A 640-nucleotide genomic window follows, 5' to 3' on the forward strand; every position below is an offset into this window, starting at 1 on the left:
TCTTGTTGTCTCTCCTCCTTCCTTCCTTAGCTTGATTACCTGGTCCTTGACTGTTGTTTTCCTCCTGATGTGGCTGTATAACAGTTTTGGGTCAGATTTGGCTTTCGCTGCTATTTCGTTTTCATATTGTCGTTGGGCCTCCCTTCTTATCTGTGCATATTCATTTCTGGCTCTACGACTGCTCTCCTCATTCTCCTGTGTGTGTGTGTGTGTGTGTGTGTGTGTGTGTGTGTGTGTGTGTGTGTGTGTGTGTGTGTGTGTGTGTGTGTGTGTATGTGTGTGTGTGTGTGTGTGTGTGTGTGTGTGTGTACTCACCTAGTTGTACTCACCTAGTTGAGGTTGCGGGGGTCGAGTCCGAGCTCCTGGCCCCGCCTCTTCACTGATCGCTACTAGGTCACTCTCCCTGAGCCGTGAGCTTTATCGTACCTCTGCTTAAAGCTATGTATGGATCCTGCCTCCACTACATCGCTTCCCAAACTATTCCACTTACTGACTACTCTGTGGCTGAAGAAATACTTCCTAACATCCCTGTGATTCATCTGTGTCTTTAGCTTCCAACTGTGTCCCCTTGTTACTGTGTCCAATCTCTGGAACATCCTGTTTTTGTCCACCTTGTCAATTCCTCTCAGTATTTTGTATG

This window comes from Cherax quadricarinatus, chromosome 1 (genome assembly GCF_038502225.1).
Source record: "Cherax quadricarinatus isolate ZL_2023a chromosome 1, ASM3850222v1, whole genome shotgun sequence".
Lineage (NCBI taxonomy): Eukaryota > Metazoa > Arthropoda > Malacostraca > Decapoda > Parastacidae > Cherax > Cherax quadricarinatus.